Genomic DNA, 18,729 nt, shown 5'->3' on the forward strand with positions numbered 1-18,729 from the left:
CTTAGAAACTTATAGAAGGCACTAAGGACAGTATATTACACAAGATTGTAAAGAGCTGTTTTGTTTAAATAAATGCTAAAATGTAAATTTCATGTCAATATTGTTGAAAGAATCTTTTTAAATGTTTTGGCATTTTTATAGTAAATCAACTCCACTTTTCAAGATCCTTGACACTGATTTTTCTTTAATATGTATTAATACTATGCATTTTGCCTTTAAAGGTCTATTATGAATAGAGTATTTTTTGTCTCTCCCCCCAGCTAAATAGACAAGTCCCATCCTTGGACATTTTAAGACAACCCTAAACAATGCCAGAGCCTCTTCTGACCCATGGTCAGGCAAGAGGTGGAGAAATAAAAGTAGGAAAATATCTCAGAGTTACATTTCCCTCAGCTGCACAGGGCAAGACCACTCAGAGACATGGCTGGGGAGGTGGTGGCCACCACTAAAAAAAAAAAAAAAAAAAAAAAGGCTGGGCTGTTTTGGGACTGTGGCTTCTGGATTATAAAAAGAAAAAAGGATAGCAAATATTTTTCTGAGGAATGTTCAGCTGGGATTGGTCATGAAGGTTTAGTTGTTCCTTTTACCCACTGGTTTCCTTCCATGAGTGGAAAATTGTTTTTAACCTTGTGTGGTTGTTTTTGTGCTGATGATTGGGTGCAAACCATGAGCACTTCCATCAGCCTGATCTGAGAGGGCTTTGCGCCAGCTGTGCTCACGGTGGGTAGCCATGCAGGGGGCAACAAAGAAGAAAATCAAGCCCCTGATGATTCTCTTTTGTAAAAAAGGAAAAAAAAAATATCAACAGATTCTATCAATTGAGCAGTGCCCCAATCAGGGGAAGTGCTTTTTCCCGACAGCAGAAGTCAACAGGGCAATCAAAAGGTTATTTAGATGCTGTGCTCTGGAACCTGAGATGCAATTGCCTTTCTTTTATAACTAAAAAAGTGTTGGCATTTATAACTAGAAAACACTTTGTTACTGTAATGTCAGTTCTTCTGGACTGGGCTTGGTTGAGTTTTGGTGCTTTTGTTTGTTTAAAAGATAGATTAATAATGTCTGGGTAACAGTTTGGATGGTGGGTACCTCACACAGTGTTTAGGGCTGGGGGCCATGCTGTTTAGGCCAGACTTCGAGGCCAGAAGCAGGCCAAGATTTAGCCCCATTATGTAATATAGAGGAGCTGCTAAGGGAAGTTTGTCTTGCACTGCCCAAGCTACTAAACCTTGTTTTTTAGCAGGCAAGTGATCTCCAGGGATGCTTTAGAAGCACTAGAGAAAAGAGAGTACTTCAACATTACTGCCTGCTTCACTTTTTGTTGTCTGTGAGGGCGCTCATCAGTGCTCAGAAGACAGACTATAAATAGGGGGAGGGAAAACCGGAAAATGCTCAAAACAAACTACAGGCAAAAAAAAGAGGAAGAAAGTATTATGAAGATAACATTTACTTCAGCTTTCCTGCATCGAGAAAAGGGATCTAACAGAGGCTGCAAATGTGTGCTGCAGTCTGAAACCAAGCAATCATTATGGGCTGATACATGAATTGGCTGCTCACGAAAGATGAACTTGTTAAGTATCCAACATGCTCCCAGAAATAGACTCTGAAATACATCTTTTGCTGATTTTTTTTTCCCCCAGCTTGAAAAGACAGAGCAGACTTAAACGTAGATGACTGGTTAATAAAATATACTTGAAATATTGAAATGAGACAGGAGGATCTTGGGCTGAACTATTTAACTTTTGAAGTACAAGGCCTAAGTTTATTCATTATGATGATTTGTTTCTCTTCCTGTTCCAAGGAGAGGGAGTCCAGATTGTTCCATCTTGTTCTTGGTCTTGCTCTTTTACCAGGATGAGACTGATGGTGAATTTATGCTAATCTTTAAGTACCATAAATGTGAAATTTGCAATATTTAAGAGCAGAGAGGTTAGTTCAGAGCCTACTTAAACCTCTAAGTCGTGTGACCAAGGAGCCAATGAAACAACCGTAGGTGACAGTCCTGCCACGTGAAATTTCTGGAGAGGGAGGCAGGCAAAGAGGACACTAGTCTGCTCACCCAAAGTGTTGAGTGGATGTGAAAGATGAAAGCCCCAGCAGGAGAAATGCCTTTCTGCTTTTCCGGCTGAGCTTCTAACAGTGAGCCACTAAGTTGTCATTCAGCCCCTGTCAGATGTAATATGTGAGCCACATGCACAGCAGCTCCACACTGCTGAAAGCAGTGCCGCTCGATTGGGGAGTCAGGTTTGTAGCCTGCCATCAGGGTGGCCAAACATGCATTGCTGAGGTGTGAATTATGAAAGATAGTTTCCAAATGTCCAACGGGCAATAAACATTAATATAAAGTAGACATGGGCCCCTGCCAAATAGCCCCAACTCGCAGGGTGTTTGGATTGCAAACATTTGATCAGGATCCAAACTTTGCAGCTGGCCTTATCTCTGCAGTGGCCAAGCCAAACCCTCAGGGTTTGTGGCCACCTGGCACATTCTGTGATCCAAGGATGTGGTATCTGATTACCTGCTCCTTTGCCACCTCCAGCTAACAGTCCTTTTCATCAGCCCTCCCCTGTGCTTCCTGCCTTGCTCTGGTATTCCTTCTTGGCCTTCCTGGTCTGTCTCTCTGACTCAGACTGGAAGTTCTCCAAATTAGGGGCACACTTTAAATCTGTTGTGAGCAACTTTGGGTAGAATTATGCGATATTGTGGAAAATCATCAAGGAAAGCATGGGATCTGAGCATGAACTTTGCACTTTCCATGCAAGGCTGATAAAGGGGACTGGATTTCTGTACAGATGAAAGAGAGGTGGGCAAGAAATACATTCAATAAACATACCCAGTTCCACGCAGAGGACCTTCTGATGTTCTAAAAGACATAGTAGGGCGGGTTAGAAGCCAGTGCCTGTGGAACACAAGCCAGAACCTCCAGCCGTCCCTGGGCTCAAACACCAGACTCTGTAACCATTTGTGATTTTCCTTTCCACCTCAAATCCCACTAAGTTTCAAATAGGGATTGTAAATCATATTGCTTGTGTTTTTATTCCCTGGAATGTAATCCATAGAGAATCAACTGGACTGGTTGAAACACACTTAACCCTCTTGTTTCACCTCCAGCAGCAATAAACATGAAGGGAGTTGGGTGATCACCCTGCTCTCTGTGAGTTGTCCTTTTCTTTCTGGGGCTTGGTGGGACAAAATAAAACACCAGACCTTGGCCTAAACCTTAAAGCCAGACCAGCATTGTGATACTACAGTTTCAGGGTTTTTTCTGTCTTCTGCAAAAGAAATACTCAGGAATGATGTAAATTTCAAAGAATGCTGACTATCACTGATTTCTAAGAGGTTAATTGCCATATCAATTGCCTGTAATTAATAGATGCATATACAGACAAGAGAAGTGGAGATTTTATAGCTATGAAATTTGTCCATTAGCTACACTTCACACTCATCAAATCCAGTGTTAGTGGAGCAGTAAGACTATTGATCTACACATGGATTCTGCTCGGGCGCTTGTGATGTCTATTTAATACCCTCTTCTTAAAACGGAACGAGGGGATGCTGAGCTTGCACCTGGAGTTTTCTCAATTTTCTCTTTGGACTTAGTGGCTGAAAAAAAAACACACAAAATTTTATCATTATTTCGTCCCCTGTTATAACTGTCTCTGGTTTTAGCTGAACAGGTTTCCTGAGTCTAAATTTCTGGCTATAGTAATTATATTGTTGACTCATGTTTGCGTGAGGAAAAACTTTGTATATTCCACACTGATAAAATATCTCCAGGGATATTGTCTGAATTTCTAGAAAATTAAAGGTTAATAATGATGCCTGAAAGAGTCAAGTGTTATCCTCAATTTCCAACTTTTTGAGAAATAGCTCTGTTTACTGATATTTAAACCTAGTGCTGTGGCAAGTCTTTAAGGCTTTGTATCTCATCAGTGTAGATATTTTCCCTCTGTTTTTTTCTGTTCTCATCAATATGGGAACATACCAGACCAGGTTTCCTATACGGACCTGCTGGATCAGAAGTATGCCTTTCTTTAGAATTCATTTCTTTTTAAAAATAATCTGGATCTAAGACATCCCTGGGTGTCTAGACTCTCAGGGATAGTCATGAAAGTAGACTCAGCTCTGCTCTGTCAAAGCCCTGCAAGCATCAAGGGCCTGCCAAGATCATCAAAACACAGTTCCTTGAAGTGTGGGTGTAGGTATGAAAATTGCTCTGTTAATACCACCCAGTTATATGTCTCCACTCACGTGGGAGTGCAGAATATGTCTGACAATGTCTTCAGCTGTTCAGGAATGAGCACTAACCCGCTTGTGTTTTCTGCTTGGTTATGGGATTGGAGTGGGTGGGAAGGGTTCTGTTTCTTTTTCAGCTCACATCTCACAAATCTGCCAATATGTTGTCACCATCTTCTCCACTCAGACTGCTGCAGAAACCCCAGCTTCATTGCCTATTCTCGTTGCTGACTGTTTTTTGAGGGCTTGGGGGCTTTTTTTTTGAGTGTACTGAATTTTTTGTTTAGTTAGGTTTTTGATTTTTTTTTTTTTTAATTTGTTTGTTTTGGTTTGATTTTTAAATGAATTCCTTTTCTTAAAAATTCTTTTTTTTTTTTTGCAAGATCCAGAGGTGACGGGCTTCACAAGGGCTGTCCTGGCACAAATGATCCTTGATGGACTCACTGAGACTATGGGCAAGCCAGCATTTGTACGAGGGGCAGCAAGAAGGCAAATTACACTGCAAATCTACGACAGTGCTGCTTCAGCCAGAGTCAGCTCCAGGTTTTGCAGAATCACCTACTGAGACCCCAGGAAAGGTTGGAAGGTCAAACTGTGAGCTGTCCCACTTTCATCTACTTGTGAAGGCCGTGAAATTCTTTGTAGACATTTTAACAAATAATGCTTCAGAAATACATTTCCCCCTAACATCCTACTCCTTTTTTTTTTTCTTCACAAGTGCAAAAGCCAACAACAACTCAGCACGCATGTTTTAAGTTAACTAAAAGAAGATAGTAAGAATGCATGTTTCACCCTTCCAGAGGGGTCATTATGAAAGAGTGAGGTTAAAAATAATGTTAACGTGATCAGCAAAAACGAACTCTTCATTTTTCTCTATCTTTTAAGACATTCTGGAATGTCCCTCTGCGAGCCCTTCTGTCATCCTCCTTCCTTTTCCTTTTAACCCACACCCAGCCTCTACACCATAAAAAAGGAAAGTTTTTGCTACCTCTGGCTGCAACTGAAGGAGGGGTCCCTCAGTGCTCCATCAGCTCCATTTTGGGATGAAGTCAAGATGCAAATTTTTCTCTCCTCATTTTCCCCTTTTCCTCTGTGTCACTGAGAAAATCAGGCACCCAGATGTAATGGTTGCAGAGATCTTACAGGATCCACCTCTCTGCTGCTCTAGTTTCCCTCTTGAGTGAATCTTAAAGAATTTGGAGGAAATTTGAATTTCTTTGCTGATGCTCTGTCTTTAAAAAGAAAATGTTACTGAATATTTTAGACTATTTTTTTTCCACCGAATTGTTAACAGATTCAGGACTATCTTCGTAAAAAAATGCAGGAGAGTGCATTCTGAAATACATATTTGTGTGTATCTTTACCTCCTACTCTTGATGTCCTGCATGGGCTGTGGAATTCATGACATGGTGCTGCCACAGGGAGCTTCCTGCTGAACAGCCTTCTTCTAGGAGAATGCTCACCATCCCCTTAGATGCAAGTTTCCTTCAAGTGTCTAAGATAGGCAGCAAGACCCACAGTTCTGCCCATTTAGGCACTTCTTCAAGCATTTTGCATGCCTAAATATCTCTCAGCATCTTTTTTTCAAAAGCTGGATCCTAACTATCTGGAGAGTTTGTAAGGAAGAGTTCCCCAGCCTGAAATTTCAAGGTCTGATACAAATGAGTTTAACAGCAGAGTTGTGTCTTCTGGGCTCACCACACTGGGTTATCCTCTGTGAGGGACTGACACTTGCTGGCCCTGGAGGCAAGCAGAGACACAACAGTAGCCTAATGGTGATTTCCTGGACTTTGATTTGGAAGGCACCCACAAGGATGAGCAATATGAAAATGTCATAGCTCAGGACATTAGAGCATTTGCATTATTAATAGCCTTATTAGCATAGTTATTAGCACCATGTCAATAATCTTACCATCAAAATGATTATGATAATTATTAATAATATGGCAATGAACATAAGTTGCAATGATAATTCTTAATGTTAACACAGTTATGAGCTCTCTGTATATTCTGTGAGACGTGGTCTGGTTTACACAGGCTCCTCTTATTCTATTCTTAGTCTTTCTCAGTCCTCTTCTGCCTTTCCCCTGGCCCCCACACCTTGCAGCTGCTGTCTTTCCCATGTTTAATCCTTCCTCTCTGTTGTCCTAAACATCACTTTACTCCTTGAATATTCTCCTATCCAAGGAAATGTGAGTCTCCAATCCCATAGGATTTTTTCCCAGCATGCCATGACTGTTGGAGTTGTGTAAACAGAGCTGGGCTCACAGCACATATGGAACACTGATCTGCACCCCCAAAACTGGGGTGGGAATCACAGAGTCAGAGAATCACAGAAGATGCTCAGTTGGAAGGGGCCCATAAGGATCATCCTTTCTAAAAGCCCCCTTAAGGCGCTGGAAAGCCACTATGAGGTGACCCTGAGGGAGCCTTCCCGTCTGCAGGGTGAACAACTCCAGCTCTCTCAGCCTGTAGGAGAGGTGCTTCAGCCCTCTGATCATCCTCAGGGCCATGATCAGCCTTTGGATCTCCACTAACAAGTCCATGATCTACCAAGGTCAAAAGATCCTCTTGATCTCTTCCTCTGCAAACTTCATGTGCAGAGTAAGATAAAATAGAGCAGAAAAAAGCAGAATAGTACTACTGGACATAATTAAAATACAAATATACAAACCAGAACTTTATAAAAATTAATATTAAGAACATAATTTTCCCTACGAAATAATTTTTCTTATGAAATCTATTCATCCTCATTAAGTGAAAGTAAAGTTTAATGTGGTTACTTCCTTGGCTGCTTACAATTTTTTTTTCACGCTCTACTGTGCACTAGCTGGACTTTGAAACAACTAACAGGATTTGCATTGGCTTCAAAGTATAATACAGCAGCACTTGTGGGAGGGACAAGGTTCCTTTTATTTTAGTATTTACTTTTTCTGTTCTGGGATAAACAGCTGTGAGAGAGAAGTATGGCAGCTACAGACTGAGGCACATCCCTTCTTTTTTAACTCTTAGATCAATGAGATGTCTGTACCTGCAGAAGGACCAGGTACTAAGTCTGGAGTTTCTGAGACGGATGCAGGGGAAAATTGATCCTTTTTCCTGTTTGCTCAAACACAGTTCAAAACTGTAAGTACAAATTGCATTTGCAAAACAAAATAAGCTATCCCTTGAAAAATTGACTTCCTGCTTTCCAAGGGTCACACTTCTGTGAATATTTTGTTTTTGATCACTTCCTCATCACATTCGGGCCAGATCTAACAGAGAACCACAGTCAGAAGAGAAAAAGAGTAATGAATTCTAAAACTGACTTATAACCATGCCATCCATTAGCAACATCTTTGCATTTCCCAGGTGTTTAAAGATCAGGGAGTCTGTCAAGCCTGGCTACGGTGTGGGTAATCCCCAAAAGGGAAAAGTAGAAAACTTCACCTTTCCCAGTGAAAATTCTGCAGAGGATGCTGCCACAGCCATGACGGAGTCCTACCATCGATGGAAAGGACAGGGAGGAAATGAGATATGTAACAGCAGTGCCTGGCTCCAGCAACTGTGGAAACTTGCCATGTGTTCTGTGCGTCGTTTTTATAGGTCTGATCATGACATATGATAGATGCCAGAAAATAGGCTCTTATCATCATTCCACAGACAGTCTCTCTTTCAGTATGTGCCCTGGGCGTGATCCTGACAGTTTCACTGGCACAGATACAGAAGAAAGTATTTGCTCTTCTCTGTAACCTATTTACAGGGATTTCTTCTGAACTCCCAGAATTTCCCCTGGAGTAGGACAACCCCATGCTGTTCTCAGTTAGTGTTATGAATAACATTTTCCAATAAAAAACGTGTCTGTGTTCAGCCTGAAAGATTTCTGTCACAAAACATTTGCCAACTGCAGACCACAATTTAGTTTGGTATTTTGAATTTTGGGGAAGTCTGCTCCTAAATTAGTGACCTTAGGAGCCCAAGGTCATCAGCGCAGCCTGAGCTTGTTCTTTCCTGCTTGGCACAGGGAGCAGAAAAGCCCAGGAAGCCTTGGCTATAAAGTAGGCCACAAACCTTGGAGTTTCAGACAGCTGTTCAACAGAACTGACTTTCCTTGCATCAACAAAAATGAGGCAAATGGCTTTTTATTTTTGAGTTAATGTAGGCTCCGGGGAAGATATTTAATCTGGGAAGTATCATATGTCTTAGGCTTGGGAAAAAAGAATTCTCAGAATTTCTACTTCATAGGAAATTGTGAAATCTTTTAGGTTCTGGTTCAATTTTGATTAAAGTGAAATTTTGAAAAGATTTTTTTTTTCACACACACTGAAAAAGCTACTTTACCACCAGTTCTATTTCTGCTCCAGGCTAGGGCTAATTAGGCAAAAAGGTGGCCAAATAAAAAGAAGAGCCCTGCTACTAATCTCAAAACGGTGAAACTTGAGGAAAGTTCACAGCACCATTGATGTTATTGTAACTAGGATTTGAAAGCAGGAGAGGAAATAAAATCATTGCCTTGTCAAAGAGATGTAAGACTTATATGAGCTGTATATTTGCCCTCTGGACAGTAGGAAAGCAGTGGAAAAAAAGAATGGAAAAAATAGGAACACTTGAAAAAAATATAATGAAAAAGTAAGGGAAATAGGTAGAACTTCAAAATAGTTTTGGTTAAGAATTTAAATTTCTGTTTTCCCTATCCAGTCTTGAAATAGCAAGGTAAATTTTGCAGAAGTGCTTGGGAACATATTGCAGGAATCTCCACTGAAGATGGGGAACGAAAAGGCTTTTGGCACATTAGAAATTGCAGCACCTGGTCCAGGGGTTACTCTCTGGGCAGTCTTAGATAATCAGAATCTTCATCTTCTCCCTGTGCATGGAAACAGACTTATCTAGCCAAGGAAGGTCAATGACATCATTGCAAGCCAAAAGGAAACAAAGAATTGGTCTTAAGGATTTTATTCTAAATAAAATGAACCTGATCATCAGGGGTTTCTAAAGATATGGAAATGGAACCCAGTGAAAGGGTTGAAGACACAGTACTCTATGCAAGGCTAATTAAAACCAAGTTTTCATGGGAATATGAGACCTTGAATATTTTTAAATTTTTTTGCATGCTCTATTTTAACAGAACAGTGGTTTTCTTTTTTCCACTTTGTGGAATACGAACCAACAGATTGGTTGCACAAGATGTTTGCTGCTCCCATTTTTCCATTTCCTTCGGCTTGCGAAGGATTCCTCTGAAAGCCAGATCTGCGGAGCACCGAGCCGGGCCTGGTGTGGCCTGGCTGGTCAGCTGGCCCATGGTCATGAACCACCTCCCCTTGAAACTGGTGTCTTGAATTGCTGAATAAATTCATCACTTTCTAAAGATAGAGGTGACAGAGCGACAGCCCTCGGGCTGGGCAGACAAATTACTCTGTTATATAAAAAACTTGGCCTTCAGGGAGATGTCAAAATTTGCCTGCAAAATGTTTGGCCAAAGATCAACACTAAACTGGAGCTAAACTGTGATAGTTTCACTTTGTCTGACTTCCCCATGTCTCTCCCATGTTATGTGGCAGTCTAATCTGGTCAAGAGCCACATTTTAATTGCATTTTAGATTTTATAATCATTTACATTTTACCTTTAGTGTCCCTGTGAGAAGTAGGCTGAAATAGTTTTTAAAAGAGGACTGAGCAAAGAGGAAGGAGAAAGGTACCAAAACATGTAGCCTAAAATGACTGTTTTAAATCAGACTCCTTGTCTGAACGTTGATCTTTCCCGGTGCAAGGCACAGGGAAACATTTTGTTTGCCTCTCTTGCTCAGACCTGCAGCTGGTGGGATGAGCATTAGCTGTGGTTGCACACTTTCCTTGGGGTAGTGACCAGGCCCACCAGGCCTTGGAATTGCAAGTACAAATTGTTGAACTTCAGCTAAAGGGGGAGATTTTTCTAAAGAGATTAACATGGACCACGGCGCTGAGAGCTCTCTACTGCTTCACACTTGTATTTGAGACCTTCAGAACAATAATCCATTTAGCACTTAGCCCAAAGTCTTCATCAGTTTGAAAAATCATGATTTGCTCTGAACACTTTGTGCATCACATTACTACAGAATACAAATTCCAGTGGAAAACCGAAGAGAAGAATTAATGAGATGGCTAAGAAAATTATTCTTTTTTATTTCCCTTTGTAAATCTGATGACATTTTGCAGATAGACCCATCTTTGCTAGTAGATTTTTTTAACTCTAATCTCAGATCTACCTGTTTTGATATATGACCAGAGAAAAACATTTTGTAAACCAAAATCTATTTTTTTGTCCCCCAAGATGGCCTGGGGGACTTATGGCATAATCTACTGCTATTTAAAGCTCACTTTTTGGAAATGAGTTAGAGTAGTGATCCTGTATCTTTATAATACAGAACAGAAAAAGTATTTATTAGCAGCAACCCTCTTATGCTTCATTCCAGGATCATGAAAATTATCTTCCTCCATTATGCTCTTAATAATGAACAACGGGCACATTTATTTTCAAACTGCAACACAAAACCACAGAGAAATCCAACTGCCTCAAGCATAGCAGGCACAAAGCTCTTCAAAATCATAAAGTAAAATCCACCTTCAAACAAAATATCAGTGCAATGACCTTGGTCTGACTCCAGCTTTCATTCTGAATACACTGGGAACCAAATCCTGGTCTAACAAAGGATGAACTTGTTACCTTGCAAATGGTCGGCAGAAGGCTTTTCCCTCTCTGCGGCCTTACTGAAACTTGGAGTGTGTAAGCAGGGCAGCCTTCGTGAATCAGCCCTATGCCTGACTTACAGAGCTGAAGGCTATCCTGAAAGGGGGGGAGATAAAAAAGAGGTGGTTCAGGCTGAGCCTTGCTAGACCTAAATAGTGGTTTTAAATTTTCGAAAGTCAGAGTGCAGCTGATTAAATCTGCAGCTGTCTAGGTGAAAGCAAGTGATTGGTGGATCTCAGAAGGTTTGGGACTGGATTCACCCATATGGTTTGAGTCACTCTGACAATAGAAAACAGCTGTAAAACTGTTTCCCTGGCCAGAAAAAGTTGGGTTTATGGTTGCTTTGCGTCTCCAAGCATCTGATGAATACAGTTCTTTGTCTCAAAAAGCATCTGAAAACCCAGATGCTTATCTGCATTTCTCAGCTAAATAAATTGTGGTAGTAATTTTGTGGTGATAGCCGTTTATGGGCTTTTTCAATAATTTTTGATATTGAGTAATTGGTCAGAGAATATTTGAATACAAATTCTGTCTGTGCTGAGGGGAGGTATTATCTCTTATGGACTCCATCTATTAAAAGGAAGGCTCTGCTCTGGGAAACTCACAGCCTGGATATAAAACTGCAAAAGGACAATTAACAATCAGTCTAGACAGACAGAGCAAGTAAAATAGGGAGGGAATAAAGCTTAAAAAAAGGAAGAGTGACTGAGCACTCACACTCAGCTCATTTTCATGCCTTAGTAGGTCTGTAGGGGAATTGTTTTTATCTCTTTCTTTGATGGACTCAATGGAAGCACTGGGGCTTATAGATTTTATGAGACAAGTATTTTGAGAAGAGACTTTAAGGGGTGGAGGCAGACTAGATTAGGTTGGGAAGGAAATTTCAGACAGGAGGGCTCTGTTGAAGAAGGCATCAGAGAAAGAGATGGTGAAACAGATGTGTGCAGCTGGAGCCAAATAAATGAGGCAAAGGTGAAAGGATGGGAGCAGAGCTCATTCAGGAGACTTTCCAAAGTTCTACTTCCACTCCCACTTCAAGCCTGAAATGCATGGAAATAGAGTGCGGAGGTGCTGATGCAGAAAGGATTGCAGTGGCAAAAACTAACTCAAAATCCTCAAGCTCCACGGAAGATGTATTTACTGTTCTGAATTGAGAGCTTAAACTAGAAATATCCATTTCCATGTGCTGGGGGTTAACAACGTTTTCAAATTCTTTTTACAGATTCCTTTGCAAGAAATCTGCTGTGTTTTCATGTTTGCTTGAGACCACTTGCACACTTGTATTCTTTGAATGCAGACTCTGGAGACCAGGACTGAAAGAGGTGCTTTATTGTTTGCTCTCTTTCTCAGTCCCTCTTTTTCTTCTTTTCACACACATATATTTCTTCTTTTTTTCCCCCTCTCCCGCATCTCTGAAGGCAATATTTCCAAATGTGCACTTTCTCAGTCTTGTCTGAATGCTCTTTAGATTAAAGGTCAAAAATACAATCCTTGTCATTGTGTAGATACCAAAGAAAATGATAAAAATGGAACAGTATCTGTTCTGTGGACTACATTAAAAATAACTGGAAGCAACAGCTTTAGGACTGATTTAAGAAGTCATGCAAATGTGTAAAATGTAACAGCCTTAGGACACAGTTTAACACTTTGAGACATGCTGCATGCTTTTAGAAAGTTCCTTTAAAAGTTGGCAGGAGATAAATCACCTTTTCCAATTATTTTGAAATTATGCAAGCTCGGCACACTATGACTTTTGATCAGAAGTACTTATTGAATTGCATATTCTCCAAATATCACCTCTCAAGGTCGCACTCACATCTAGATCATAGCAGGCTTTCAGTCCACTGTGGTCTGAGGGCTCTCTGCACTTCCACTGGCAGCAGTGGGAGTTCGACCAGACGTGAAACTCTAATTGCTTTGGGGATTGTAAGACTTTGCACCCATTTTAATGATTTTTACATTACTGAAATGGCAATGCAATGACAAAAAAGGCAAGATCAGTGTTTTTTGAAGGGTTTTGCGTTCAGGTGTGGCTATTTTTCTATTCCTCATGATTATAGGAATGTGATAAAATTTCATCAAGTTAATTAAAGCACTCCCCACTAAACAGAATTCAAAAGGTTAAAATTAAATATAATCACACAATCACAAGAAAAGCCCCTGTGATAAATTTTAATTGCAGAATATTCTTCAGTTTTTCGTATATACACGATAAGCAGCACTATGCTCCTTGCCAGTATGGGATACACACCTGCTGACCATGGGAGTGAAAAAACCCCACCCAGCCATTAAGTTTAAACAATTCAATAGACAATGACATGCTAACAGTGAAGGAAAAACTTTTGTGTTCTTGGAGAAATAACCATATATCTACATATAAAGTAATGTATTCTCTACTGCTGTGTGAAAATCCACATTCTCTGACTGATAGGGGCACTTCTGAAAGGGTTATTCAGTGCTTAAGAGAGTACTTGTCACTTGCATAATTTTAATAGAATTAGCAGACAGTCTGATAGGATTACTTCATCTCATGATAATCCATCTTCTCTGTAGAACTGGGAATTTTTGGTGAAAAATGCAGCTACTGGCTTAAAAATATTTTTCTTAAGCCTCATTTTTAAAAGTCATTGTGTCATTGAGCATTATTATTATTAGATATGGACACTTGCCAAAACCCCAGAGCCACACAGTCCCAAACTGGGAGAGATTTGAGACCACAGAGCTTTTCATTTTGAAACTACCTCTCATTACTTATAATATATTTTTATTATTTACTTTTTACTGTTGAATCTGGATACAAGCAAGGAGAAATATAGAGAATAAAAATGCCCTGAAAAGTTTATAAAATAGACGTGACATTGGAAGTAGGTACCAGAGGACAGGCAAGGAGAAAGCCAGTTAACTTCACACTATAGAAAAGCTAGGATAAAAGGGTAGAGGATATTGGGAACGATTCTACCTGGCAGTACAAGTAAACCATTTGACCAAGCTGAGTACTCTGGAATACTCCCACCTTCCCAGAAGTCTCAGAAGCAAGGGCTAAAGAAGGCAGTTGGCAGGGAAAAGGGAGAAACAGCCTTGATAGTTTTCTAGGATCTGTCTGAAGCCTAATTCCTAAGAGTCTGTACAACCAGATGGTGGGGAAATGCCTTCTTGACTAACCATGGAAAAAGACCACCATGGTACAAAATTAGAACCAGTTCCACTTCTTCTAGAGCAATCTTCTGGTACTGATTTACAGTCTGTACCTAAAGTAGAAAGGGGAGAGCAAGGACCCATCTCTGCCTGCTCTTTTTCATCTCCTCTTTTGGCTCATAGGAGTTTCTGTGGGCAGGAGTAGAGTAGCCTTCAGCGCTATGTGATGCGCAGCTGAGGCAGGGCAGGGAAGGACAAAAGTGACCCTCGTGCTGCCCAGTAATGGCTGAGACTCTGCTCAGTGCTTTGGAGGAATGGAATGTGACAACTGGTAGAGAAGGCGGCATCTTAGAGGACCATGGATATGTAAGGAAAGGAATTAACTGGACCCCTGTGGCATCAAAGAGCTGATAACAGTGTTTTCTGGTACCCAGAAGTAAAGTTTCCATGGTTACCTTCCTATGGAACAGGGAACACAGAATACTCTTCATCCAGGTCTAATACCACTGCCGAGCTGGAGGGTAGAAATCAGTAAAGTTTCTTTTAGGTTTTCTCCATTGCTGGCTTATTGGGCAAGTCCTTGTCCAGGTGTCCCTTGAGATTGGCATCCAGTCTTCCCTCCCAACTCAGATCATTAAGACCTTTAAGAGAATTCATTTAATTTGGGCTGAAGAATTAATATCAACCTGGAGTCTCAGAGCTAATCTGAGTCAGTGACTGTACCTACCACCAAAGAAAGGGATCTTTTAAAACAATCTCAACATATGAATATATTTCCTGAAGTGTCTTCTTGGAATTACTAGAAACAGTTTCACACACGTATCTGAAATTTGTGATTTAAAAGTTCTGGCCTAGCTGAACATCATATTTATTACAAAAAGCTATATTAATTTGTAACTGATTTCTACATTAGCTTGCATATGTATGCACAAAAATGAGACTTTCCCCTAGCCCTGGGGAATAACGTTTGTGTAAGAAAGGGTAAGAAAACTGGTTTGAAAATGTATAAGCAGTATACTAACTCCAGGGAATAGAAACAATCTCAAATTTTGTAGTACTTTTAAAAAAAATTATCCACAAAAAAGCAAAAAATGACCCTCATTATTCAGACAGGACATGTCTTACACTTATTGGGTATTCCTTAGTATGATCTTTTCTGAAGAGACAGTCGAAAAGAAAAAAAAAGTCAAAGAGAAAACAAACATAAACTGGATGTTGAAGACAGAGACAGGTGAGGTTTGTTGGAAGTGTACTGAAAAATGAAGAGAGCAAGGACACTGAAGGATTGCAGTTTTTATTATCTTCCTTAGACTAATGCACACTTCAGCTGTATGTGGTGTATAGCATATAAATGAGATTTATTTGCAACACGGAACAAAATACAAGCAAAGCAAGATGATTCTCCCAACAGAGGAAGTGTGGGGCAGGATTATCTGTGCAGCATCCTCACTGCAGGGAGGATGGGAAGGAATAAAAGAAGGAATCTCTACAATCAGAAATCAACTTTGGTGAACCAGAACAACAAATCACCAGGAGACCTGCTGGAAATCTGGACAGCGTTAAGATCTGTGTAGCACTTGGGCATTTTTACACAGGGCTTTTCTCTGTGGAGTGTAACACCCAGGAGATTCCAAGGAGAAATCATGCTGGCAGATCCCTGGATAAGGCATACTTAGCAGAGAGTGCATCCCAGGTGCCATCATAATCAGGGAAAGCTCCCTTCAGTCTGTCTCTCAACATGGTTTTACTCATAAGCCCCTGGACAAGGTGCTGTGAAACTCTGGGCATAGCAGTGGGAAAAAAGCTTGAAAAGAACCAAAACAGGGAAAAAAAAAAAAAAAAAAAAAAAAAAAAAAAAAAAAAAATGGAATAAACTGGCGAGTAATCCCAAGTAAACACAATGCAAGTACACGGAAGGAGCAAATGATTCAATGAATGGGAATAGGACATGGCTGGTTTGGCAAGTTCATGCAAATATCACAGAAAATACAAACAATGCTCATGGTTTGTGTCTCTATGTAGCTCTCTTGTGTCTGAATGCATACAGACCTCCAGCAGGCAGTTCTATGGGCCGTGCACAGGGAAACGGGAGCCTGCAAAGAGAGTGAAGCGGCTGCAGAAACTCACACCAGCACTCTCCCTGAGAGCATCAGCTCTCTGGCACCATGACCCTGTAGAAAGGAGGAGAGTTTCTGAGTGGCACATCTGCAAAGGGAAGGCCACTTGTTTTCGAGAAGTTGGTGTTTCAAATTGGGAAGAAGTTACACAGTTTAAATGCAACAATACTGACTTTCTATTTATCCATATGTGTCTCAGTCATGGAAAGGGCCTGTGGGTGAGGGTCAGCATGTTCTCCCCTCTGTTTACCAGTTAACAGAACTTCATTTATTTGCAATTCTGTTTTCAATTAATTTGGGAAAGAATGCCAAACATATGGGGTTTTCAGTAGGTTCGAGTTCTTGATGAGTTTGGTTCACAATGCAGTATTTGTGTCACCTTGTTAGAGCACAACCTTCTCCAGGGCTTGACTCTTCTTTCTGTAGCCCATGGTGTGAAAGAAGAGTCTGCAAGGTTAACTCACAGATTCTAAGATATGCTATTTTTTTCCCTCAGCTACTTTGGAAACTTCATTTTACATCTCAGTGACTTGGTTTTTAAATGCATTCTCTCTCCAATAATTGTATATTATTGTAAATGTAACAACAAACATCATCGAACAAAATCAACAGATTATTAAACCTTTGAGGAAAAACATTGTTTATCTTCAATCCCATAAATTTTAAAATGCTATCTTATTTGAATTTGATTTTGTTTTAACTTAATCTGATATTGAAAAGATCCAGATACTAAACTGTAATTAAATGTTTATTCAAGTTATCTAGCTGTTGCTTATTCTACTAGCTATTAGGTTGTAGATAACTGCAACTGAACATTTCTTTTCTAGTTTACAATATTTAAACATGAGTAATTATTCCAACATACTTGCATAAGATAGAAAATTAATATATGAACAGCCTGTCCTGTGGCTAAGTTTTTGTCTGGTAAATATATGCTCATGCTAAGGACTTGATGGAATACATAAGGCACAGAACATGGCATGTGTTACTTGCTCTTGGGTGGTCTGCAGCTCAAAGACCCTTGCCATTTAGTGAAGATACAATACAGTATTCTTCACTATTTTTTATTCTTCACTTCATGACTATTTACATTCCCTATTTTTCACAACAACTTCAAATACATACATTAGGCATTTCTTCCCTCTTGCCTTTTTTGATCTCCTTGGAGACAAATTTTACTATGGTGTCAAAATATAATACAATGTACTCATTCATTGGGCACAGATCTTATTGACAAAAGTTTTATTTATCATAGAGTGAAAGACAGCATATTCCTGAAGAACGGTCATGGAAGAAAAGAAAAAAACCCATGAAAAGCAAGCTTTAAAATAATAAATCATTGGCTCTTTTATCTCACCAATGCTTTTGTACAGCTGGGGAAATTATTAAGAAAGTACTGTTGAAGAGAAAATCTGAGAAATCCTGCAAAATTCAGTATCATTGTTTTAGGGCTTTCTGAGGAAGCAAGTTCTGCAGTTCTTTTGAAGCTCAATTATAATTCTGCAGGAAGAGGCATGGAAAAAGAGTTTCAATCCTCACTGGAAATGAAAGCTACAGGAGGACTGGATGTAGAATAAAAAGAATGAGGCCTTTTTGTCACTGATCTAACCTAGGAAGATGCTATATACAATTTTAATTGAGTACTTACCTCAATCATATTTAAGATAAAGTCCTTCCCACATTTTCATTTGTAAAAATGAAATGGAATTTCATGGAGGGGGAAAAAAACCCCTAGGTATTCAAAACCAAAATAAAATACTCAAAGGAACTGTAACACTCCTTGCATGCTTTCCCTTATGAAGAGATTTTCCTTTAAAGGTCTCAGAGCACTGCAGCCATAAATCAAACTTTGTGATGACTATGCAAAGATTTGTCTTGATAAGGTTGGCTGAGTTGGGTTGGTAAGGTTGAAGAGCATATTTTGACTTTTGCAGCTGTCAGAGGGTATTATTTCCCCATACAGGAATGATGGAAGTCCAACTGAGGGTCATACAACTGTTTAGACCCTAACACAAGCAGACACTCCATTTTTTAAAAAAGTTTATTTTGAGGTTTTAGTAGTGAAGATATCAAAAATTTAGTTTTGCAGGAGCTTTGCTGAGCTATTTACCTTTTTTTTTACATTTCAAAACAAAAAGAAAGGGTTTTTTTAACTTTAAAGTACTGGAAGATTTGAGATTTTAGCAACGGTAATTATGGTATCAGGTTTTCTTATCTTTGACCCTGATTCTGTAAATGCGATTGCATCTGTTAAAATTTGAATACACAAGTACCCAATATATGATTGGCAAACTCATGACCTTGATTATATGTTTGTTTGCAGATATTTAAAAATGAGTTGCAGGAATTTAAAAAACCCTGTTCATCTGAAATGAAAACAATATTTTTTGGCACAATTCTCCAATTGTATATAAACCAAACATTCACCACATCAGCCATTACCCACAAGCTCAGGCACACAGAAACCTGAACAGAAATGCTGTGGATAAAACAGATAAAGCAGCTTTCTGCTCATTATTCCTTAGTGAGACTAGCGATTTT

Source organism: Chamaea fasciata, unplaced genomic scaffold (assembly GCF_029207755.1).
Source record: "Chamaea fasciata isolate MVZ Bird 193981 ecotype frontalis unplaced genomic scaffold, bChaFas1.0.hap1 SCAF_6, whole genome shotgun sequence".
Taxonomy (NCBI): Eukaryota; Metazoa; Chordata; class Aves; order Passeriformes; family Sylviidae; genus Chamaea; species Chamaea fasciata.